At 47.6% G+C, this 11,843-nt stretch overlaps 1 protein-coding gene across 1 annotated transcript in view; it reads right to left on the minus strand.

Annotated features, from left to right (window-relative positions):
- Positions 1-11,843, minus strand: part of LOC149329713 (uncharacterized) — a 190,173-nt gene that overhangs the window by 161,740 nt on the left and 16,590 nt on the right. The window lies entirely within an intron of this gene.

An 11,843-nucleotide genomic window follows, 5' to 3' on the forward strand; every position in this document is an offset into this window, starting at 1 on the left:
ACCCCTTAATTGAAACATGCAATCATATATATATAACGAAGAACAGAACCGCCCCCTGGGGAATGAAGAATTGAAAATGAAAACGAAACTGAATAGAACAATAGTACGTGCCAGAAGCCAACAGCCATCGAAATCAAGGCGCGCATGGGATGTTGTGCTTTTCCCCTTCTTTTTAATTTATGGTGTTCGTGAACGTGAGATTAATAGGGCAATGATTTTAAAGGTAATGGATTAGAAAGCAGAAGAAAAATTGCTGAGGCTCAGCTTGGCTAAGCCTTGGGAATGCGAAGCATCCCACGGCGACGGCGCGAGGTGGAGGCAGGCTCTCTCATCCGATGTCACGTGGTGTGACGTCACGGTGTCACGTGGCGTGACGGCTAGTGGTCCCACGGCGACGGCGCGAGGTGGAGGCCGGCTCTCTCATCCGGTGTCACGTGGTGTGACGTCACGGTGTCACGTGGTGTGACGGCTAGGGGTCCCACGGCGACGGCGCGAGGTGGAGGCCGGCTCTCTCATCCGATGTCACGTGATGTGACGTCACGGTGTCACGTGGTTTCACGTCTAGGGGTCCCACGGCGACGGCGTGAGTGGTAGCTCTTGCAATATGCTTCGCATAAAAAAATGGCTGAGGCTTAACTTGGTTAAGCGTGGAGAAAGCGAAGCATCATCGTGTCGCGTAATTTGGAGGCGCACAACCACAGCGACGGCGCGAGGTGGGCCCCCGTTTCTCCACTGTCGTGACGTCATCGTGTCACGTTGTGTGACGCCATGTATCACGTGATTTGGAGGCGCACAACCACAGCGACGGCGCGAGGTGGGCCCCCGTTTCTCAACTGTCGTGACGTCATCGTGTCACGTGGTGTGACGTCCTGTATCACGTGATTTCGAGGCGCACAACAACAGCGACGGCGCGAGGTGGGCCCCCGTTTCTCCACTGCCGTGACGTCATCGTGTCACGTGGTGTGGCATCATCGTGTCACGTAATTTGGAGGCGCACAACCACAGCGACGGCGCGAGGTGGGCCCCCGTTTCTCCACTGTCGTGACGTCATCGTGTCACGTGGTGTGACGTCATGTATCACGTGATTTGGAGGCGCACAACCACAGCGACGGCGCGAGGTGGGCCCCCGTTTATCCACTGTCGTGACGTCATCGTGTCACGTAGTGTGACGTCATGTATCACGTGATTTGGAGGCGCACAACCACAGCTACGGCGCGAGGTGGGCCCCCGTTTCTCTACTGTCGTGACGTCATCGTTTCACGTGGTGTGACGTCATGTATCACGTGATTTGGAGGCGCATAACCACGGTGAAGGGCTGAAGTGGTAGCTAAAGTAGTATGCTTCGCATAAAAAAGAATCACATGCCGCCGGCGGGATCCAAACCCACGACCTACAAATTTCGCATCCGGTGCTCTACCAACTGAGTTATACGGCAACGACTATCCGACCTTCTGCTTTCGGGGATATTTATGTGCACTATAACCGAACCTTGAGAGTGTTCACCGGGGCCACCCTCGTCCACAGCGGCAGACCGCCGTAGTACGTCCAGCATTACCACGAGTGCAAAGTAGGAACGTGACGGAACAATGAGGGCGCAAGCTGTGAGAAAACCCTTTTATGCTACCCACGCCCCCAAGACTGCCAGAAGTGAGGCCCTCGTTAGGTATTGAGCAGACGATAAAAGGGGGCAAGAGAGGAGCATTGAGGACGTTAGTAAGGGGTTGGAATTCCGACTAATTAATCTATATATTTGGAGCGCAATTAATTTTTTTACGGATTTACATGTCATTATGACGTTTGATCCATGTTGCGACATGATAATGACCTATTTGCAAAATCACTTTTCATTCCACAGCTCCATGTGTGCCGTTAACCTCCCCTCGTCCACTCCGGCTTCTGCACACGCACCGGCGACGACACCGACTACGCCGTGTTCTCCGCTGAACGGGACTCTCACGCTATCGCGTTAAAACTGACTCCGAAATGACGTCAACTATACGCCGTGTTCTCCGCTGAACGTTAAAACTGACTCCGAAAGGAATTTCCTTCAACCAAGCAAGCTCTGTACATGCTAAAGAAGGAAGACAGGTGCTTCGGTGACGGCGGGTCACTCCGACAAGAATGGGAACTCCTCCTTTCAAGCGAAAAAATAAAGAACGGCAGGATGCCGTGGTCTAACTTCGTCAACTATTTGCCTGTAGTGTACAATTAGTGTGAGACTCGAAGCCAACTGCGAGACTACGTCAAGGCTGCAGCACACTCCCTCAAGCGTGCATGAGGGATGGTGTGCACGTCACTTCCGGCGGCCACGATGCCCGCTTGCGAATGCCCTGGGCCACATGACGTCAGCAGTATAGCTAGTCGGCCCAATATTGCAAATGTGTTGGCAAATGTCGGTCCGACAAAGGACGAGAGTGAAACTATCCATTTCAAGTATTGCGCCGGTTACTTGTGTTGCTGTCTGTTTCGGCGTGGTGTAGAACTTCTTGAACTTCTAAGATGTACAAAAACGCGAGTGAATATATACTGCTCGTGTGGGAGAGCTGCTATGATTGTGACACTCAAAGAACACTTTTTCTTTCAGAAAGAAATATATGCGATTGCTTACTTTTATTCGTAGACTTGAGTAGCTTTTGAAGTGTTTCTATATGTGGTGACAAAATTGCCCCTTGTTGCATTATCTACCTAATTAATATTTAACCGCACAATAATACATTCGCAACAACAGCGTTTTAGTTTGGAATAAAGATTGGGTCGGGTGCTCAAGTCGCAGGTGAAAGCCGCCGCATTTGTTGTGAGGGAAAAATAGTAATAAGAAGCATATAAAATAATCCGTTTATATTGCTTGATAAAACTTTATCGAGAAACACAAAGGCCGCGGCAACGGAAAAAAAATCACATTGGTTTATTTAAGCATTTTTATGTTACGTCTCATGGTGGGATTCAATTCAAGGTCCGAAATAATATAAATTTATATAATATTTTTTATGAAGTGTTATCAGTGTAGACTGTTGCGGAAGAAACCTCCTTACAAATATTCTGTGATGTATTCCAACCTAAACGACTGGTACTCCGCACACAGTCGAACGCAAATAAAGCAGCTGCGCAGGGGCGTCGGTACCTTACCGGTATCTTAACGGTACTCACGTCACCTATGGGGCAGAAACGTGGAGGCTAACAAAGAGGGTTCAGCTTAAGTTAAGGACAACGCAGCGAGCCATGGAATGAAAAATGATTGGTGCAACGTTAAGAGATCGGAAGCGGGCGGAGTGGTTGAGGGAACAAACGCGGGTTAATGACATCCTAGTCGAAATCAAGAGGAAGAAATGGGCTTGGGTAGGCCATGTAATGCGAAGACAAAAAAACCACTGGTCCATAAGGGTAACACAGTGGATTCCCAAAGAAGGCAAACGGAGCAGGGGGCGGCAGAAATTAAGGTGGGCGGTTGAGATTAAGAAGTTTGCGGGGATGGGTGGCCGAAACTGGCAAAGGAGAGGGTTAATTGGAGAGACATGGGAGAGGCCTTTGCTTTGTAGTGGGCATAGTCAGGCTGATGATGATGATGATAGTGGGGAGGGGAGTTCTAGCTTACCTCTCTGCTCAGTAGATCTTCATCACGGAAGTCCTTAAGATCAACGTCCCGTTCCTCGTATAGTGGTTGCAGTCCAGAGGACACAGGTGCGAACCGTCCTCGTCACACTGGTCGTAGCAACACTCGCACAGCACATGCATGCAGGGTAGCAGCGCGGTCTTCTTGCGCACTAGTACGCATGCGCTGCATACCCTGTTCGGCGGAAAAGGTTTCGGGAAACTCAGTGGCCTCCAGTCCAGCTCCGGGGAGAACCCGACCAGGATGTACTGCGGGCTTGCAGCAGGCATTCTCTAACACATGCGGTCTATGCGCCCGGTTGCATGAAGATCTGCGTTTTCTGCTTCTGAAAGCGTGAGCTCATCTTCTGAGCGGCGGTCGTCAAGGCGAAAGTAGGGGCCGCATGAGGTGACTCTCGTTGGGACTGTAGCGGAAGCTGCAAACGCCACGCGCTAAAACATGGGGTGTTTTTTTCTTCTAAACTACACCAAATTCTCGTAGAAAGCTCAGATTAACAATTATTTTTTTTTAATTTTGTAGTTAGCGTTCAGGGCATGGAAGACGCTTGAAATGCGTCAGCTTGTGCCTTGAAGCGGCTATTAACAAAGCTGTTTTAATTTGCTTTTCTCTGTTTTCTCTACAATGCTTGTTGCAATAGCGAAACTTAAGCACAGCCTGTGTATTCACCAGATACACAGTGAACTGAAAGAAAGTCCTTGAGTGTTTTAGGGGTGAGATGATTTCATCTCCGCACCCTTTTACCCTTTTATTGGTCCTCTCAAAAAAAAGGTAAAAAAAAACATAAAAGAAAGAGAGAGGATGCCTGGACCAGCAATGCTTTGCCAGGCTTAACGCCAATCAAAATAAATGAAAAATAACTAAATGTTTCAAAGAAGAAAAAAAGAATTAAGCGAAAAACAGAGCATAAAAAAAAACTCATAAGAAAAGAAAACAAAAGTCTCGTCAGAGTAAGTTAGACGCAGGCAGATAGCCAAAGCACAGCGTGCAGTCCGCGAAATAAATAAAAATAATAATAAAAAGAAAACCCAAGTCACTGCAAAGTCATTGTCACCGTAACAGTCAAAGAAAGCACTGAGCGCCGGCCACAAAATAAAGATCACAAAAATAAAAACATAATCAAGAAAGACAAAAGACAAAAAAAACCGAAGTCACAGTCACTCAGACAAGGACACAGTCACAGTCACGCAGTCAATACAGAGTCGCAGTCACACAGTCAAGGACGTAGTCACAGTCACGCCACGACAAAGCCACCTATGCTCAATAAAGGAGCACGGGGCGCTCCGCTGTGCAAAGCTTGGGGAAGAGAGATTAGAGGAAAGAGAGAAATCAGCGTGAGTAATTTGGAATTGTACTACTTATGAGGTGAACCATTTGAAGAAGAAGAGCACAAGCAGCAGGGTTTCAGAGAAGGGAGGGGTAAACAGATGGTGTGATGTCCGATGAGCAAAGAGATTTTAAACGAGAAACTAAAGAAGCAGTAACGGAACAGTCCCGGAAGTAATGACGGATATTTTCACATAACAATCCACAGGAACAAGTTGAAGACGGAGAGAGGCCAAATCTTTTAAAATAGAACGGAAATCTACCATGCCCAGTAAGTAACGTTATTAGAGGATTCCTGTGTAGACGAATAAGGGGAATGTTAAGTGTATCAGGGACCCAGTTGAATAGTTCAGTGCCACCATTATTCTCGCGCCAAAAAATGCTCCATAAAAGAAGTGAAGAATGATGCAAACGGGAACGAACGCAACGGCGTGAAAGGGTAGAAATATATAAACTTCCAAACTGGCCGGCACTACCGGCAGCTTGGTCGGCTAACTCGTTTCCAAAGATTCCAGAATGACCCCGGATATGAAAGAAAAGAAATGGGGCTAAAGAAGACAAACGATAGAGATCTTTCTTAATTGCAATAATAGTCGGATTGTAAGAAGTAACTGAAGACAGCGCAGAAAGCAGAGACAGAGAATCAGTGTAAAAATGAACAGGCGTAGAGGGAGGGTTGTGAATAGCATAAACAACAGCAGAATGAAAGGCTACAAGCTCAGCGGCATAGGCGCTAGAGGGTGGTTCTAAAGATAGACGGTGTACATGGACAATATTTTGTGTTGAGCTAAGAACAACAAATGCTGCACCAGCTGAGCGAGGAGTGAAAGACCCAGCAGTGTAAATATGCAGGGCACGTTGACAAGAAAAGAATACAGCTTCTTGAGAACTAAGTTGAACAAAAGAAAATTTAAATATTAATGAGGGATGGTCTGACTAGGGATCAAATAAAGGTTGAATGTGAGAGGGATCATAAAAAGTATTGCCGTACACTACGGATTGACGTAACGTGAAAAGCATAAACTCTGCGCATAACTGATCCAGATAGATAGGCAGAGGAAGAACGTTCGCAAGAACATGAAGAGCAGCGGTTCGCGTAGTATGATAGGCACCAGTAAGAGCCAGAAGGGGAATTCGTTGAAGCGATAGAACACGATCTCTTAGCCGAGAAAGGGGGCAATGAAACCACCAAGCTGGGGCGGCATAGGTAATTGTAGGGACAATAACCTGATGATAAATTTGGCGCATATGAGAAGGAGAAACAAGAAAATGGAAATGGAACCAGTTAAGGAGCTTGGTGGTAGATGCAAGAATTTTCGTTTGCAAATAATTAACATGGGGTATAAAGCTTAAGTAAGAGTCAAAGACAACACCGAATAATTTAATACTCGGTTCACACTTGAGACTGTAAGTGTCTAGTCGAATAGTCGGCTTACGCTTATGTAACGCCGGAGCTCCATTAAAAAACAAAACATAAGAACACTTTTCTGGGTTTAACTGAACGCGGGACGTGGTACACCAGTTTTGGATTAAAGTTAAAACATTTGAGCCCAGCGTTGACAACTCGCGGCTAGTTTTGCCAGGGATGAGTACAATGGTGTCATCTGCATATGCCTGAATGTGGATAGGTGAGGGCACAGGAAGGTTTAGGAGATCATATAGCAAAATGTTCCAAAGCAGTGGCGAAAGTGGTGAACCCTGCGGACTGCCGAGGGAAGAAGGCACAGAAAGAGTACAAGAAGGAGATTGATAGGTCAATTGGCGGTTATGAAGGAAAGACTCCAGAAGGGAATATAGATTTCGAGGGCAACGATGCTTTCGTAAAAAATGTAAAACCAGAGGGTGCCAAACACTATCAAATGCTCCTCTGAAATCCAGAGAAATTAGAACCACAGGAATTTTTTGTTGTTTATAACTATGTAAGAACTCCCGCAAATGATATAGAGCCTGAACAGAACTGCGACCATGCGTGAAACCATACTGATTTCTATGAAGTAATTTGTTTTGGCGCAGGAAGTAATACAGCCGACCATATATTAAACGCTCGAGCACCTTACCGAAAGACGAATTAATACAGATCGGTCGGTAAGAATTTGGAAGGTGCTTTGGTCTGTTCGGTTTGGGAATGAAAGTAATTCTGCCAATTCTCCATGTCTGCGGAAAGTAACCCAAGTGCAAGGCAGAATTAAAGAGGGAGACGAAAAACAAGGGATGAGCGTTAAACAAGGCGACAACAAAACGGGGAGAGATAAGATCAGGCCCTGGAGAAGACGACAAATCTAATGAATTGATGACAGTTTCGATCTCCGCAGCAGTGAACGGTAAATCTTGGACTGGGTTATTGTAAGGCTGCGCAGTAATGTCCCGAACATGAGTATGAAAAGGGAGATCACGGGAAGAATCATCTGTAGCGACGTGAGTACGAAGGAGCAACTGTATAGCGTCAGGAAGCGTTTCAGTATATGTGCCATCAGCGTACCGTAGAGGAGGGATAATGGAAGGGCACCTGAGCTTGCCAAAAGCATGTTTATATGGCTTACCAAAGAGATATTTACGTGTAGCTGTGGAGCAGATCTCTTTTATATAACTATCATGTGTGGTTCTGATGTTAGAGCGATACTGAGCAAGAGCTTTATAATAAATTGAACGCTGAAGAATTCTCAGCTGTGGGTCTGAAATGCGTTGAAAACGGCGACGAAGAGCGCGCACACGGGACCTCTCCATGCTCAAATCAGCCGTCCACCAAATGGAACCCTCGGGAAAATGTGGTTTAACCAAACGCAAGTTTTTCTTGTAAAGTGACATAAAGGTGGCGTTAAATTTTGAGAGGACATGATCAAGAGCACACGCCGAATGAAACTGATAATTGTAAAAAGATTTGAACCAAGGCAACGAAGTTAACTGGGCAATTAAGCGGCTGGAGCTGGCTCTGGTAAGCCGCTTGAACGGCGACAACGGTTGGGAAAGAAAAGAGTATGTAATAAATCTGTGTTCGGAAAGAGATAAATCAGGAATGACTTCCCAGGAGTAGCCCTTTGCAAGCAAACTAGGTGAAGCGAGACTAATGTCAATCCAACTGGAAGCATATGGAGTTTCATAAGTTGGTAAAGAGTCCGGATTATTCAGAACAACCAGGGCATTAGAAGCCGCAAAAGCTTCAACATGAGTTCCTCTAGCATCAGTGGTATTGCCACCCCATAAAATGTTTTTTGCATTAAAATCACCGCAAATGATAATTTTGTCAGTGGGTGAAGTCTGAATACAAGTGGTGAGCAAAGCCAGAGATACTGTAATATCGGCGCGAGGCGGTACATATACTGCTACAAAAAGGAATTGATCAGTCGATGTCGAACATAAGATGGAAACAACTTCAGGAGAAATTAAAGTAGGGAAGATATCAAAGGTAGGATTGTGTAGCAATATGACACACCGAGGATTTTCGGGAGACAGGATTTTGTAAAAAGTGGAGGGAATTCCTACAAATTCGTTATGGGTATTAATATATGGATCTCCGACAGTGGTGATTGTGATATTATTGTCCAAAATATATTTAACCATCGGGGCAGTCGCACACCGGGTGTGATCCAAATTGACTTGGAGAAAATTGATGTGGTCGGGCGGAGGACACGGGGTTACATGAGGAGCGCTACGAGCCATAATTAGTGCGGGAACGGATTCTCTCCGTACGTTCACGCAAGAGTGAACAAGAGACATGCCCGGCAGGATGATCGGACGAGCGACCGGCGGCCGCGCAAGGGGCGCACTTCCGTTGGGGATCCTGGATGGAAATTGGGCAGGCGGCCAAGGCATGTGACCCCGCACAGCGGGTGCAACAAGCCTTTGAAGGGTCATTTTTCAACGTGCAAGCCGTCAAAGCGTGGCCATATTGAGCGCAATAAGTGCAGAGCGGCACATGCCGGTCTTCGCGCACCTCAACTGAAGTCCACCCGAGGGTCACGCGACGTGCCTCGCATAAACGGACGAAAGCAGGAGGATCCACCTCGAGGACGTGGACGAACTGTCCGGATTTTTGGGGAAATGAGAGTCTGACCTTACAGGAGGATGGGTCCAGATGAAGATTAGGGTTCCGGCGGTTGAGTGCCGTAACTAGGTCCTGTGGCCGCACGTCGGGGTCGACCCCTGCCAGGCGAATGTGCGGGTTCCTCTGTCGCGGGACACGGACCTTAATCGCGGTTCTAGTGGCTTCGATGCGGGTAATGGCGGCCTTGAGACGGTCCAGGTCTGCAGGGTCACTGGAGGCAACCGTGAGGGCACGAGGGGAAGGCCGAAGGGCAACAGCTCCGATTCCCTCGGCCTCGGGATCGATGTTTTCCCTAATCAATGCAGCCACCTCACGGCCGACGTCTGCTGAAGCCGCGACGGAAGTTAAAAACATCTGATGCGGCAGGGGGTTCGGTCGGGTGTTCCCAGCAGGTGGAGGCTGTGGCTGGCCAGGGGTCGCGTCCAGGGCTGAAATTCCGATGTCCCTCTGAACCGGAACAGGAGCACCACGCAGGGCATCTGCGAAAGTCCGGGGGACCAATGCCTCCTGCCTCAGGTCGCGAAGTTCCGCCTCAGCCGCGGTGACCCTAGCAGACATCTCCGCAAGCTGTACTTTAACGGCGTCCAGCTCGCGCTCTCTGGCTTCCAATGAGGTCTGCAGCGTCCTTGAAAAATTGGTCTCGGCGACCGCGCACGCAAAAAAATGCGCCGTTTGGCGGTACAGGTCGCAAACCAGAGACAGTAGGACTGCGCGAGCTGCCGGGCCTATCTTATTGTCCTTGTCCAAGATCGCTGTCATTAGCTGTTCGCGAGCCCGCATGGCAACAGCGTCCGTGCCCAACTCCAAACGGGCGGGTTGAGGCGACTCCGGAAGCCTTGCTGGCTGCGAGAGACCAGGGGACCACAAGACCTGGGAGACTCCAGGTTCTACGGGGCCACAGGAGGCGCCTCCGGAATGGTGTGCAAGGGCAGGATCCTCAGGCACGCCAGCGTGCAAAGGGATGTCCGTGTGATGGTCCGAAGACTTGTCCGAGGTAGATTCAGGTTTTGCCGCACACGAAGAAGAGCCGCTCGAGGGTGGCGGGCCATCTGGAGTAACCCGATCGGCCATGGCCAAGCTGGCAGCTGGTAGGCCTAACCAGCCAGCCGCCAGAGACCACAAGCCGCCGAAACTGCGAAAAGAAAACACGGACCTCAAAGGGGGAGGCCACTCGGAGGGTCCCCCGACGTCTTACAGGGCCCCTCCGAGTAACAGGATGTCCCAAGAGGCCGTGAAACTGCAAAAAAGGCAGACACACAAGAGCAACCAAATAAACCACAGCCTCTTCTTCCTTCCTTCTAGTAGGAAAAAGAGCGTCTATGTCTCCGCCTGCACGGGTGACACGAAGTCCCAACACTAGGACATGCCGCCAAAAGAAGAAAACAGAGGAGCGAGGGAACACACGGTGACAACCAGTGACAGCCAAGGAGGTTATATACCGGGCGCGTCACCTAAAATTTTACAGTTTTTTTTAATACGCTTTTTGAGAACTTACAACAGACTGGAGACTTCAGCCGAAGTCCCGATATCTTATAATCCCCCCCCTGTACCCACTGTAAAGACACCTAGGACAAGAAACCCCCTGATGCAAGATTACTAGCCTACAACACGTCCATCAGGTCCACCCTAGCGTACGCTAACATAACTTGGTCTCCGTTTACTAAAGGGCACATACACAAACCAGAGCGGGTGGAAAGGAAGACAGTGGTAATTATCCTTACTAAATACCTTTCACTAGCCGAGCTGGTATGGGTCCAATCAAGTTCTGATGTATTTGTTTCCCAAAATAAAATGATGATGATGATGAAAATAAAAATGAACAGATTCTCCAAATGGGCTATTCAAGAACGCTAACATTTTAACTCTACAAAGCAGAGCCGTACTAGAACCATATTAATTGACAAGCAGATGAACGTGAGATACTATGAGGTGCACTACTTACGAACAAAGATAACAAGGCATAAGCATTCACAAACACTCACCGAACAACTGTCTCGTACAGACTGCTTCAAATTTTCTTTTTTTCCATGAGCCATAAGATCGGAATAGCCTATACCCATCAATTCTTAACTGATAGCTTTGCTTCATTGCTTGTGAATCATTAATAAGAAATCGTTAAAAAAGCCATGTGATTCCTTTTTTTTATTTCTTTGGAGCTTTGTGTGTGATATAATCCATACTTATATAGTCCATCCTTTTGTTTTCAAAATGTATAGATAATACATTTTTGTGTATTTGTAAACCCATTCTCCTTTTCGCGCGTTATTACCCTGTTACACAAACCGCGTTGCTGTTAACACTAAGATGTTGCCAAACTTGGCTCATTCCATTGCGTTACATGTACTCCACAATCTTATATGTTCCCTTCCTGCAATATTCCCAGACGACGTAGGCAGTACCTGTAAATAAATAGATAATACTTAACACGATTACGACGATGTCGCTGCCATTACGTCTTCGCGCATATGAAAACTGGGCCTCGTAAATCAATTACAAATGACAGCCGGCGTCTTTTAAGGCGGAAGCCTTTAATGCCTCTTCGTTGTAAGCAGGAGTTGTCGACAGAAATGTCAGGCTTTTCAATTGGTCGAAATGGTAGTGACGTCACAGTGCGCGAATTTCAAACGGGGCCAATTGTACAGAGGGCAAAACGCATGCCTAGAACAACCAAACTGTGTGTTCCGGAGCTCCCAAAGCCGCTGCGACCAAGAAAGCCAAAAAAGGCGATGAAATTCTATGAGTTTAATAGCACATGTTTACATCTAGACCATTTTTAACCAAATCTTATGGCTAGTTATCGCGTGTTACGCCGGAAACACGCTCAGAGCGTGTTCTAGACATGCGTTTTGCCCTCTGTACTTTGCTAGT

Source organism: Amblyomma mixtum, chromosome 9 (genome assembly GCF_055824585.1).
Source record: "Amblyomma mixtum isolate Tamu chromosome 9, ASM5582458v1, whole genome shotgun sequence".
Lineage (NCBI taxonomy): Eukaryota > Metazoa > Arthropoda > Arachnida > Ixodida > Ixodidae > Amblyomma > Amblyomma mixtum.